Genomic DNA, 13,975 nt, shown 5'->3' with positions numbered 1-13,975 from the left:
CGTCACGAGGGTTGTCAGCATAACAGCCGGTGCTCTAATCTGAGCTGAGATATAGGAACTGCACTTCTACTTGATTTATTCAATGCTATTCCCCCCTCTTTCACCCAAGTCCTAGAAGTCAATGAGGAATGATTGAAGCTATGATTCCCAGCGAAGGAATGGCAGGATGTAAAGAGCTAAAGAAATGGCTATGGCTAATCTCTTTAATTATTAATGAAGTTAAGCTATGAGACTAGTGCAAAGAGGAAGTCGCTAGACTGACACTTGCCTTACTGCTGCGGCGTAACGACTGATGCTAGTAACACATACTACCCACGAGTCCCATTCTCTCGCATTCGTCCTTGCCTGTGTTATATTCTATTGATCCAGTTTAGGCAGCTTTTAGTCTACATAAACCTCATGCAATATTGATTACACTCCTTCTCCTACTGCTTCTCCTTATACCCACTAATGTGAGTCTATTGGTCCTTTCAGTGATATCGACTATTCCTAGTGCTAATCTAAGGTAAGCCATAAAGGAAGGTGTGAGGAATACGGGGTGCAAAGAAAACAGTCACAAAGGTGTGTAGAGAATGTCTCACTTCTTTCTTCTTTGTCTCAATCCTAAGTGAATAAGCAATCACAAAGGCCGGTGGGACTAACCTCATTTCTTTTAGAAGCATAGTCCTGACTTGAGAATGAAGAATTAAGAAGACAATGTTTGCACGATATGAGTTTGACACCTAGGAGAGGATGCCCCAGGCAGGACTCGATTGTTAAGGAGAGGAATTAGATCCGCCGGTGATTTGAATATGACTATGTAAAGACAGACTAGTGTGATGAGACTCTCATTCCTGTCTTGCTTGAATCAACTAGCCCTTACAGCAAAGAGCAAGACGTAGTTCCTTGGCGAGGAACTTGATCTCTGAATTAACTGTCTTATGCCACGCCTTTTCCAAACAAACAGGGATGGAGCTACAGCTCGCTCTGTCAGTCCACTAGCAAGAGACCAGTAGTCTAGCGACTTCCTCTACGCACTTGAAACATGAAAGCTTAGTAAGGAAGCCTCTAGGCTGATGGACCATTAATTCAGTAACAATGGAAATTAGCCCTTCGGTGGCATGGAATGAGAATAGAACCTATTGACAGGCACACTTCTCCTTCCGCATGCACTCGATGCTTCTTTTCGTGCAGCAAAGCAAAGAAAGAGGAAAGGTTGGCAGTGAAGGGGCGAAGCGGTTACCTATATTAGATAAATTTTAGATTCCATGTGGGTGGGAATCTTATTCAAGAACCAGGTGGAAAGGCTATGTTTTTGATTCCGCATTTGGCCTTCTCATCTCAGATGCGCGTAATTGTCTTAACTTAAGTAGATGTGGATAAGAGTGTGTTTGAAAGAGGGGTGTCAACCAGGAAGAGGCTTCCCGAAAGCATTATAGTAAAGGTCAGGAGGTAGCTCGAGTTAGTTGGAACGCTATGCCCTCTATAGGCCGACAAAAATAGTCGTTACGCCGACATTGAAGACATAGCCCTAGAAGGCCCAGGAGATTCGGTAAAGTCTTCCGTTGACTAGGAAAACTTGCTTTTAGGCATAGCATCTTGATCCAGAATATAATATAGAAGAATTTCACTCTGAAATCACTCTACTAAAGAGTCGTCTAAGGGGCGTAGCGTATTACTATTGGGATAAGATGAATCTTCCTCTATAAATTCCTTGCCCTCAGAAGCGCAAGCCCTCCGGACCTTTTTCTTTTCTATTTATTACCTACGGTGAAAGGCCCATCTCTTCCTTAGAGGAATTAGATCCGCTAGAAGGAATGGAATCCTCTTAGGACAGAGCTAACTGAAGAGAAGAAAAAGAAATGGGATGACTGAATGCACTTCCGATTGATATGAACCAATCTAGGATGCTACTTTGGACGGGCGTGCTTCTTTCTATGGAGGCGCACATCAATTTTGACGTGCTTTACCGGCAGATGCATGAGTCGGAATGTAATAGCTAGGAACGTCGTGGGAGGAGAATAATAAAAATCTGTTTAATAAGAAAAGTAAGAGTCAACATCTCGCTAATCAAAATTATCATGACGAGAAGTAGCTGAAACTGCTAGTCGATCTACCGGATCAACCTCTGCTACCCCGCCGGGTCAAGGATCATCGGGAGTGTTTTTTCTTCAATGGGAGGTCCGCCTATTATCCCACCCACGTCTATCCATAAGTAGTGAAAGCGAGCTTGGTTCTCTAGCGCCTAGCTATTTGCCCCATCCAGTCCCCTCGATTGGGCTAAGCTAATGAGATCTGGGCTCATTGCATTTGCAGTAAACGCAGCTTAAACACTATCAGTATTGCAAAACATTGATTTTTCGATGAAAGAAATGTTGAAATAATAATTTCAACTGCAGTTCTATTTTACTTAGTGATGCGATCTCATCACAGATCGCAAATCGCATGCATGCACCTACTTCCGTTTGTTCACTTGATTTTTGCCAATTGCGATGTTGGGATGCGATCCGATTGCATATCGCAGATTGCACCCAAATGTTATTGCTCCACTCTTCTCTTTTACCGAATGCAATTTCGCGATGCGATCAAATCGCAAATCACAAATGACATATCTCAATGGTTGAAGTACATGCCTGCAAAATGAATTTTACGTGAAGTAAAAGTTTCATTTTGACCGCCAATTTTGTCAGTAAAACAGTAAATGCAATTCACTGTGGGTTGGTAAGTTTTGGTAATATTTTAATTTTATTAGTTTTTTATTCTCGGGTGTAGTTTTGGTTTTATGACACAAGTAAAACATATGTAAGGTTAAGTTGTTGTTCGGTGTATGTAATGAGTGTGAAAAATATGCACAGCAGTGCGATGTAAAAAAATGGGAGCATGCAGCAGTGTATGTAATTTTCTTTTTTATAGCAGTGTGTTGATCTCTCCAACAGAGACAGAAGTTGGTTTTATTTTGTAACGCAGCAGCGTGAATAAAACAAGCAGTAAAAGGATTTTTACACATAGCAGTGTAGATCTTTTTTTTCAAAAGGAGAGACAGAGTAATTTTTGTGTTAAACTGAAGTGTTCCTGTGTAATCCCTCTGAGAGAGGAAGAAGTCTGTAACAACAGTTATTTTATTGATGAATGCAAAGTTTGTTTTCATGTGTGAAACTTTGTTCTACTTAGAAATCAGTTATAGCTTCCTTGTGCTAAGATCCTGTGGCAAAACAGAGCATTGTCTCTGTGTTCTGTTAATTTGTTTTTGGAATTTTACCAGAAAAATTCCCAACAGTGGTATCAGAACTCGTCCAGGCTCTTTGAAGGTGTCAAAGAAGCTGAAGGAAGGTTTCTTGTTGCAGCAGCTTCTCCAGCAAACTGAAGACTCAGTGAAAAATCCAAGGTATTCTCAAGCCAGTTATTTAAATACTTGACTGCATATTTCAAGCATAGTTTAGAGTGTAAGGAATGGCCAACACCAACACTAGTATGGGTATTTTTAATACTCAGCTCCCACAATTTAATGGGAAAAACTATGACTATTGGGCAATAACCATGAGAGCCCTGTTTGCCTCATAAGACTTATGGGAAATAGTTGAAGATGGTTTTAAAGAACTAGCAGATGAAAATGAGTTTAATAATCTAACTCAGGCAGAGAAAGATCTGTTGAAGAGATACAAGAAGAAAGATTCAAAATCCCTCGTATTTTTATATCAAGTAGTGCATGAGAGTGTGTTTCCAAGGATATCAGTAGCCAAGACATCCAAAGAAGCATGGAAAACTCTCAAGACAGCCTATCAAGGCATGGAGAAAGTGAAGACAACAAAACTACAATTGCTAAGGAGAGATTTTAAGAACCTGTGCATGAAGGAGTCAAACAATATTGACTCATTCTTCACACATGTGATTGGTCTGGTCACACAAATAAGGACTCATGGAGAAATTCTTGAAGAAAGGAGGATTGTGGAGAAACTGTTGTCGGTCCTACCCTCAAAGTTTGATGTGATTGTCACCACCATAGAAGATACAAAGAATCTCACAAATTTTTCAGCTGATGAACTACATGAATCACTTATCACACATGAGCAGAGGTTGAGTAGAAATGAAAACTCATCTCTAGAGCAAGCCTTCAAGACCCAGATGTCCTTTGGAAGAGGAAGAGGTCAAGGCAGAGGAAACAAGAGAGGAAGAGGCAGAAGCCAAAACAGAGGTGGAAGGAACAGTTCAACAAATGCTCAAGGAAGAGGCAGCAATCCAAATCAGAACCAAGGCCAAGGTAGTAGCCAACAAAGTGGACAACATCATGCTCAAGGACAAAGGTATGAAAAATCCAATTTACAATGTTATTATTGTAAAAAATATGGGCATTATGCAAATGAATGTAAGAAGAAACAACATGATATGAACAATAGATCTAGTGCAAATATCACTAGAGAAAATATCAGCCAAGATAATGTATTGTTAGCTTGTAATTTGGCTGAAACAAACAGTGATGATATATGGTTTCTACATTCCGGTTGTAGCAACCATATGATAGGAAACATAGCCTAGTTTTCTGCTTTAGATCAAAGTGTGAAGTCACAAGTCACACTTGGGACTAATAGTAAAGTTTCTGTTATGGGTAAAGGAGAAGTTAAAATATTTACAAAGCAAGATGAAAAGAAAACCATAGCAGATGTCTATTATGTTCCTGGAATGAAGTGTAACCTCTTGAGTATTGGATAGCTTGTTCAAAAGGGTTACAATGTTTTCTTTGAAAATGATGTATGCACCATCATGGATAGAGCACCCAGCAAACGTTGTATTGCTGAAGTGAAGATTACAAGGAACAGGATGTTCCCTCTCAGAATAACGGCAGATTTGAAAAACAAAGAAGAAATTGCAGCAGTTACCCAAGAGGCTTTCCAAAGCGTACGAAAGGATGAAAATTGGTTGTGGCACTTGAGATTTGGACACCTCAACTTTGGAGGTCTTAACTTGCTGAGCAAAAAAGGAATGGTAAGAGGATTACCATTGAGAGAGAAACCAGACAACCTTTGTGAAGGTTGTATCTTGGGAAAACAACACAGAGAAAGTTTTCCATCAGGGAAAAGCATAAGGGCAAAGGCTCCCTTAGAAATTGTCCACTCAGACTTATGTGGACCGATACAAACTCCATCGTTAGTAGGCAGCCAATATTTTCTAACATTCATTGATGATTTCACCAGAAAGACTTGGGTTTATTTCTTGAAGAACAAAAGTGCAGTGTTTGAAAAATTTCGAAATTTCAAGGCACTTGTAGAAAACCAAAGCGGGCTGCATATCAAAGTTCTGAGAACTGATAGAGGAGGTGAGTATATCTCCAAAGAATTTTTACGTTTTTGTAGAGAAAATGGAATTCACAAGCAATTTACAACAAGGTACACTCCGCAACAAAATGGAGTTGTTGAAAGAAAGAATAGGACCATTATGGATATGGCGAGGAGTATGCTAAAGGCAAATAATTTGCCAAATGATTATTGGGCTGAAGCTGTACACTGTGCAGTATATATTTTGAATAGATGCCCAACAAAAACAGTCATGAACAAAGTGCCGGAAGAAGCATGGAGTGGGAGAAAGCAAGAAGTCACCCACATGAAAGTTTTTGGTTGTGTGGCTTATGCACACATTCCAGATCAGCTAAGGAGGAAGTTGGACAACAAAGGGGAGAAATGTATTTTCATTGGATACAGTGAGGAATCCAAAGCTTACAAGTTGTATATCCCATCTACCAAGAAATTTTTTGTGAGCAGGGATGTTCAATTCATTGAGGAGGAAGCATGGGATGGAAGCATAGAGAAAACAATGAATGTTAAAAACTGTTTGTCTCATGATGAAGATGATGAGGAGATGGCTGAAACACATCCCCGAATAGCAGTTCCAACACAAGGACAGCAAGAGACACCCTTGAGGAGAAATTAGAGTGCTTCTCCAAGCACACCACAAGGAGGAAATTCAAGTGCGTCCTCAAGCACTTACACACTAAATGAAAGAGGTAAGAAATTCAGAAATTTAAGTTACATTATTGAAGGGATGAATTCTTTATTTGCTTTGTATTGTCATGTTGATGACCCTGTTCATTTCAAAGAAGCAATTAAAGATGAGAAATGGATAGAAGCTATGGATGAGGAGATGAATGCCATAGAAAGAAAAAAGACATGGGATTTGGTTGAGCTACCAAAAGGTAAAGAAGTCATTGGAGTGAAATGGGTCTATAAGACCAAGAGCAATGCTGAAGGCAAGATAGAAAGACACAAAGCAAGAATTGTTGTCAAGGGATACAAGCAGCAGTATGGGAGAGATTATGAGAAGACTTTCGCACTGGTTGCAAGAATGGAAACAATGAGAGCAATGATGTCCATTGCAGCACAAAACAAGTGGAAAGTTTATCAAATGGACGTGAAGTCAGCATTCTTGAATGGAGTGTTAATGGAAGAGGTTTACATTGAACAACCTCTAGGTTATGAGAAGAAAGGCCAAGAGCACAAAGTGTGCAGATTGAATAAATCCCTTTATGGGCTGAAGCAAGCACCAAGAGCATGGTACAGTAGGATAGATTCCTATCTACTGGAAAATGGATTTGAGAAGTGTGAGGGAGAACCCACCCTCTACATCAAAGAAAAATATGGTAAAATACTAATTGTTGTGTTATATGTTGATGATGTAATTTTTACAGGTAATGATGACTACCTCATTGAAAATTTCAAAACAATCATAAAAGAAGAATTTGAAATGACTGACATGGGTTTGCTGAAATACTTCTTAGGAATAGAAATAGATCAAAATGAAAACATAATTTTTATTTCGCAGGAAAAATATGTAAATGAAGTGTTGGGCAGATTTAACATGCAGGACAGCAAGGCAGCAATCACTCCCACAGTAATGGGATTAAAACTCAGCAAAGAGGACAGCAACAAGGATTTTGATCCTAGCGTGTACAAGAGCATAGTTGGTAGCCTTATGTATTTAACTGCAACTAGGCTGGATATAATGTTTGTTGTTAGTTTAATTTCCAGATTCATGGAGAGGCCAAAAGAAGCACATTGGCAGGCAACAAAAAGAATTCTGAGGTATGTTAAAGGTACAAAAAGATTTGGCATTTTATATACTTTTTCAGAAAGTTCAGATTTAGTTGGCTACACCGATAGTGATTGGGCTGGAAGTGTAAATGATCGGAAAAGCACATCCGGTTATGTTTTTCACATGGGTTCAGGAGCCATTTCATGGGCTTCCAAGAAACAACCAATTGTGGCATTGTCTACAGCAAAGGCAGAATACGTGGCAGCTACAGTAGCAGCATGTCAAGCGGTTTGGATGAGAAGGATGCTAAGGAGCCTATGCCAAGAGCAAGCAAAAGCAATGGTTATTTTTTGTGACAATAGCTCAGCTATTGCCCTGTCCAAGAATTCTGTGTTTCACAAACGAACGAAACACATTGATACAAGGTTCCATTACATCAAAGAATTGGTGAACAATAGAGAAATTGTTTTACAACATTGCAGCACTCAAGAACAAGTTGCAGACATTCTGACCAAGCCATTGGGACATAAAAGCTTTGAGTTTTTGAGGAAATGTCTGGGTATGACCAATAACCCAGCAGTTGAAATTAAAGGGGAGTGTTGAAATAATAATTTCAACTGCAGTTCTATTTTACTTTGCGATGCGATCTCATCGTAGATCGCAAATCGCATGCATCCACCTACTTCCGTTTGTTCACTTGATTTCTGCCGATTTCGATGTTACGATGCGATCCGATCGCATATCGCAGAGCACACCCAAATGTTATTGCTTCACTCTTCTCTTCCGCTGAATGCGATTTCAAGATGTGATCAAATCGCAAATCGTAAATCGCAAATGACATAACTCAATGGTTGAAGTACATGCCTGAAAAATGAATTTGACGTGAAGTAAAAGTTTCATTTTGACCGCCAATTTTGTTAGTAAAACAATAAATGCAATTTACTGTGGGTTGGTAAGTTTTGGTAAGATTTTAATTTTATTAGTTTTTTATTCTGGGGTGTAGTTTTGGTTTTATGACACAAGTAAAACATATGTAAGGTTAAGTTGTTGTTCGGTGTATGTAATGAGTGTGAAAAATATGCACAACAATGCGATGTAAAAAAATGGGAGCACGTAGCAGCGTATGTAATTTTCTTTTTTTATAGCAGTGTGTTGATCTCTCCAACAGAGACAGAAGTTGGTTTTATTTTGTAACGCAGCAGCGTGAATGAAACAAGCAGTAAAAGGATTTCTACACACAGCAGTGTAGATGTTTTTTCTCAAAAGGAGAGACAGAGTAATTTTTGTGTTAAACTGAAGTGTTCCTGTGTAATCCCTCAGAGAGAGGAAGAAGTCTATAACAACAGCTATTTTATTGATGAATGAAAAGTTTGTTTTCATGTGTAAAACTCTGTTATGCTTAGAAATCAGTTATAGCTTCCTTGTGCTAAGATCCTGTGGCAAAACAGAGCATTGTCTCTGTGTTCTGTTAATTTTTTTTGGAATTTTACTAGAAAAATTCCCAACAAGAAAATCCATACTAGTTATTCCCACCCTCCCAAGGAGGGGCGCTTGATTGATCAGAAGAAAGGTCCACTTCTTCCCCCTTATGCTATGGGGGTCGTTAGTGCTACCAGTGCATTTGTTTCTTTGCTTGTCCACTATCCTTAATAATGCCTTCCGTCAGTATGAGTGAGCCTCTTTTCCAGCTCCCAGTCTTTCTAAAACGGGTTCTAATAAATTCAGCCTTGTCATGGCTGGTTCGGGTTAGAATTCATAAAGGTTGGTAGATATGGCTGCAATAGATTCTTCCGGTTGAGTTACCTTTGCGCCTATCCCTTCTATCGGAACTGGCTTTTCATTTCAGCTGAGCCAAACTATAGAAAACCTCTAGAAGATAAAGACAAAGAAGAAAGAACCACCCTTGCCTATTGGAGAATGGAAGGTAGAATCTTCACAATCAGGATCTACTAGCGAAACTCCTGCTTAGTGGAGGAAGATCCTTTCTTTCCTACCTTCTTCAGAAGAAAGAATTGATTGAAGAATCCCCTGATCTTTGCCTTATATTGTTCTCTATTCCTCGTCTCTTTAGTTAGCTTCTTTGCTTATCTTTTATACCCAGACTCTAAACTAATTCTTTCTTCAACAAAGCTTCCTATGTTCTCAAGTGGGGGAATATTGGGATTAGTCTTTTGCTTCCCTCCTTTCCAGCAGCTGCAGTAGAAGAAGAGGAGTTCTTTTTCCCAGCCTTGGTCTAGCGGATTAGTACCTTCGAAAGTGTATTACTAACCTCTTTTTTGGTTGCCGAGAAGCTCTTTGAACCCATTTCCTTCAAAGCTAGGTCAATCAATTCCTCTTCTATTTATTACTTCTTTTGACATGCAAGCTAGTTGTGGTGCCTTCGTGTCTTACCTTAATAAAATGCTCAAATTAGTCTGCAAATGCGCTCGGGAACGAAATGATAATAGGAGAAGTTCTACGGTTGTTGAGGGCTCATCTCGAGCGAAAGGAGGATCTAATTCATCTAAGAGACAAAGTCTGTTGGGAAAGCGAGCACCTTCTTTCATGATAAGCGAGTAAGGGTCAATATGCAACTAAGTAAGGATTTGGAGAAGATATGTTGCTCTGAGGTCTCTTCGATACTGTCTTTGTTTAAGTATAAAGTACCGCGGGAATGGTATTGTTTCAGTAGGATCATGCTTAGCTACCGGGCTATGGCTTGGTTAGCCAACCTAAGTCTGTAGCTATAGTTCTCAAACAAGAGTTCCATTCCCCTTACTCATATTGAAGGCAAATCCCGTTACTAGTAGTTCTGGTTAGCCCACTTGGCTCTTGGTGCCCACTCTCTATAAGTGATAACTGGGGCACTGCGAGTGAAACAAAATTGATCATAACCACGAGAAAAGACTTCCCCTTTGAAATTGCCTCACGCATTCTCAGCTTATACCTATAAGAAAGATGATCACGATGTGAAAAGTGGATCTATTTCATAAATCTTCTGACCTCCTCCAGGTGGAGGAATGACTCCCTTTTTTCACCCTATCCGATTCTTTACTTATGGTCTCTTCCTTTGTATCTGATGTTCCTGCACCCTTTGCTTTAGCATATCCATCTGGATGTAGTGAAGAAGCACAATAGCCTTCTCCATAAGTATAACTTTAACCATCGGTTGGTTCAATGTAATTATTATCACCTTCTATTTAACTGCCATCTTCTATCTTTGGATTGATTATCTACATCACCTGAGACTTGGGTTCTTCTTCAACTATCTCATAAACCGAACATTGCTCTGTCAAGGATGAGGAGCCATCACTCCGACTGACAGAACAGAACTAGGACCTTCTCTAATGACGCAACCGGGAATTCATTCGGAATCATAAGACGACTTTGCAACAAAGAGTGCTTTCTCAGAAAAGAAAGAAAGAGAGATTGGCATTCCTCCGATCAGCATGAGACCTCGATCACTCAGAAAGTCCTTCTAAACAGACTGCTCCTCTATGTGCTCCGAGACCATCTCCTTGCTCGAGGGAATATGTGCGGCTCTCTGCTTCAGCCGCAGGCTGAACACAGGAATTCCAAGCAAAGAAAGATGATTCAATGGAGTAATATACTGTGTGGGACGGAGTAAGGGCCCATCGAAAGAAGAAAAGACTGCCCCTTTCTTACATTTACTCTGATCTCTCTACCTTCAGCGTGCCAAATCCCAATCTGCAATAGAGCGAATAGCCTCATCAATGTTGGGAACTTATGATAATTCCATAATAGACAGACAAACAAAAAATGTTCTGTTTTAACACAGAAAACTGAAAATTGTTTGCTGGAAACGGTGTTTCAGCAACGCTAAAACTGGTGTTTCAGCAACACACACAAAAAAACTTATATTTATAAACAGTAAATCAACTGATACAAAAAAAAACATCTTCCTCACACAGAGGGATTTCACAACCGTTGTTACAAAGCATCTTCCTCTTAACAGAGGGATTCACCAATCTATGCTTAAGAGCATCTTCCTCATAATAGAGGGATTCACCAAGGAACACTTCTGTTCCACACAAATAACATCTACCTCTTAACAGAGAAATTCCAACATGCCTGCTTCATAGGCACTTCAATCTGTCCAAATTGACACTACTGTGTCTGCCTGATATTCTACACTGCTGTGTGTAAAAAATTTCAATACATTTATGCTGCTGCATATTCCATTACAAAAACTTTGTCTCAGCACTGCTGTCTCATCATTGCTATCTCAGCAACTCTGTCTCAGCAACTCTATTTCACCACTCTGTCTCAACACTGTTGTTTCAGCACTGCTGTTTCAGCACTCTGTTTCAGCACTGTTGTTTCAGCACTCTCTCTATCACTACACTGCTGTGCATTAAACAACTCCTTAAATTACTCTCGCGCTGCTGCGCATTCCTTTCACATTCAACAACAAAAAATATGCACTGCGTGCTCCCCTTCATTGATTAAAATCGCACTATTGTTGTGCCTCACTTGCATTTCAGATGCAAACAACAAAACTGTGTTGCTGCGTTTCTACCCTTTCTCACAAAAAACAATCATAAAAAAGATTACATTCAAATATCTGCACTGTTGTGCATTTTTCCTTTTCTGCTCTCTGCTACGCTGTTGCGTCTTCTCCTCAATCTCTTCTACACTGCTGTGTCTACTCTTCTGCACTGATGTGCCTTCGTTGTTGCTTCTGCTCTGCAGCGTCTTCTGCTCTTCTCTCAAGCACAAAATCACATTCAAGTGCTGTTGTGCTATGTTGTAGAGAGATTAACCCTACCGCCGCTCTTTTTTTCTATGCTGCTGCTCATTACATTAAAAACAACACACCAAAAAAACTGCTTAAAATTATTATGACAAGACTGGAAATTAAAACAAGGTATGGAGGAGCAAACAAATAAATCTAATTCCTAAGATTTCTGGATGCTGCGGTACATTCCCCATGTCCACAATAAAACCTGTTGTTTACTATTTTTATCAACGTTTACCAATCACATTAAATTTCATTTATTGCTTGACTGATAAATTTTGTCGTCAACGAAGATTCAACTTCACGTCAAATTAATTTGCTGCAGGCCTATACATTCAATCAGACAACTGCCCATCCATATCGCACGGCTCTATCTGCTCCAGGGAAAATTTCTTTGGCAAAACTGTTGTCCATGTGTCTGCTGTTTTAATTGGTGCTGGGAAGCATACTGGTTTTATGGAAATAGTACGCAGCAGGGGAAATTAATATTTCAACACTCCCCTTTAATTTCAACTGCTGGGTTAAAATTACAGTTCCTTTTGCTTGCTCTTCACATAAGCTCCTTAACATCTTTTTCATCCAAACTGCTTGACATGCTGCCGCTGTAGCTGCCACATATTCTGCCTCTACTATAATGATCAAGAATTACAGGCTCCTCCTAACTGTATGCATCGCCTCCTTTTGGCAGAGTCTTCTAAAAAAATACTTAGATTTGTGGGAGAGCTCAAAGGACTTTCGGACTATATTTCCTTCCTTCTCCATACTTTTGTAACTTTCTTCTTTTGCATGGGTCTAACTTGTGTAAAGGCCCATGTTGTAGATGGTGGTTTCCTTGATGTACTTTTGAAGCTTTTCTGCCTCGAGATCCTTTGATGATAACCATTGCCTCTTGCCTCTTTGACATCATCAACATTTTTTCTTGGAGCTGGTTTTCTACTTGGAGTAGGATTTCTTCTATTGTAGCCTTGATTTTTCTCCTTGCCTTTGCTGGAACTAGGAGCATCACAATTTCTTTCTGCCTTCTTCACATCTCCTTTGCTTAAAGCATTTTCATTCTTATTTGAGGGTTCACCTACATACCTGAGTCGTGATTTATCAGATGGACATCTGTGATAGATGAGCAAGTCATCCAAGGCTTGAGAGCTCTTCATGATTTTGTTCATTCCTCCAACCTTTTTCCTCAGGGGGACAATCTCTTCTTCCAATCTTTCACACTCATTATTCTTCTTTGTAAGTTGTTCCTCAGTTTCTTCCTTGTTATGAGTAGCTTCAACTGCTACTATTTTAAGGGAGATAATATCTGACTTCATTTTGGAGATTTCTTCATTCTTTGCTTGACTTCTCTCCATTTTCTTTTCGGCTCCTTGTGCTTTCTTCCTGGCTTCTTGTAATTCAGACTTAAGGGAGGAGACCTCTACCTTGTACTGCCCAATCTCTTCTACAAGTTTGTTCACTCTTTTGTGCCTTTGTTCAAGTTGACTTAACAAGGTATCTTCCTGCTTCTTTGCTTTATTCAGTTGATTTTTCATGGATATGACTTCTTCATGATGCTTCCTTTTGGTTTGATCAAGTTCCTTCTTAAGCTTGGCCAGCTCTTCATCCCTTTCTTGTACTTGAAGCTTGATGAGGTTAACTTTCTCATTTTCAGCTTCTATGATGGGTTCAGAATTTCCTTCTTGACTGATGGTTATGGTCAGTGCTCCCTTTGAGTGAAGGTCATGAGGTTTGTCCTATATATCCTTTGCTGATGAATATTTTCCTAGATTCTTCTTTACAGAATCAGGTAGCCCGTCCAAGATTGTCTTTGCTGTTTTTTCATTGTACTCCTTGGATTCTCTATCCATCTTGCTATCATCAATCACTGATTCCCAAATTTCAATCCCTTCAAACTGTAAGAAAGTCCTCATTTTTATTTCCCATATATCAAAGTTTCCATTGAACCTTGGAGCCTCAAATATAATACATTCAAATTGATTGTTTTCTATTTTAGTAGTAGAGGGAGACACATCCTTAGGAGGATTGGATACTTTCTTATTTGACCTCGCGATTTTTGCACTTTTCAAAACACTTGACTATGTATTTAAAATACCACTCACTGTCTTCAACAACAACACAAAAATTCTTAAGAAATCCCTGGATCCTTTTGCTGAGTCTTCACTCTACTGGAGAAGCTGCTGCAGCAAGAAACCTTCCTTCAGCTTCCTTGACACTTCAAAGAGCCTAGACTAGCTCTGATAC

The sequence above is a fragment of the Pinus tabuliformis genome, chromosome 3_2 (genome assembly GCF_031772625.1).
Source record: "Pinus tabuliformis cultivar Carrire ecotype Pingquan chromosome 3_2, CPIR1, whole genome shotgun sequence".
NCBI classification, from domain to species: domain Eukaryota; kingdom Viridiplantae; phylum Streptophyta; class Pinopsida; order Pinales; family Pinaceae; genus Pinus; species Pinus tabuliformis.
This window is presented reverse-complemented; position numbering follows the sequence as displayed.